Source organism: Plasmodium inui, assembly GCF_000524495.1.
Source record: "Plasmodium inui San Antonio 1 unplaced genomic scaffold supercont1.3, whole genome shotgun sequence".
Classification (NCBI taxonomy): domain Eukaryota; phylum Apicomplexa; class Aconoidasida; order Haemosporida; family Plasmodiidae; genus Plasmodium; species Plasmodium inui.
Window position 1 is genome coordinate 12,746 of NW_008481837.1, and position 1,005 is coordinate 13,750.

Genomic DNA, 1,005 nt, shown 5'->3' on the forward strand with positions numbered 1-1,005 from the left:
TGTTTAATTAATTATTATGATTAATTATAATATTTAATAATTATAATCTAAATATTATTTCATAATTAATTAAATAAAATTATTAATATGTTATAATTAAATTAATTAAAATAATACTTTATTTATTCAATTATAGGAACTTGTTTCATTAAATTAATTAATTATATTTATATAACTGCTTAAAATTGAAAAATATATAAATTAATATATTTTAATATGATAAATTAATTCACAAAGTAAAATAATAAATTATTTAAATTAAAATAAATTAATATTTTTATTTAATATAAATATTTAATTATTTAATAAATATAAACATATTAATATTTTATTTAATATAAAGTAAATTATTTTAACATATAAATATACTTAATTATTTATTTAATATAAAGTAATATTGTAATATAAAATAAATACAATTAATTATTTAATAAAACAAATAAATTATTTTAATATATAATAGTTAATAAATTAATACAAGTTAATCATTTAATAGTATGAATAATAATTTATTTTTTAAATAACACTTAGTTATTTTATTTAATATTTAAATTATACAAATTAATATATTAATTATTACTTACAATTTAATAAAATAATAAATATAATTATGTATTTTAGAAATATTACTTTAGTTATTCTTTATAATAAATAATAAAAGGTAATCCAATATTATAAATTTGATTTAATTATTATAATTCATTTAAATAATAGAAATAAAATATATATATATATTTAACCAATAAATATATTAATTTATATTTAATTACGTTATTTATTTATTATATATATTGATTATTTATTAATGTATTAGATTTATATATTTATTTAATTTTTTAAGCAATTTTCAATTTTATTATTATTTAATTTTATTATATTTATAATTAAATATAAGGGATTAATTTTAATTTAATTAAGATAATTAATTATTTCTATTAATAAATAATATCTTATATATTAATATAGATAAATAATGTTATTATTTATTTTTCTGTTTACTATATT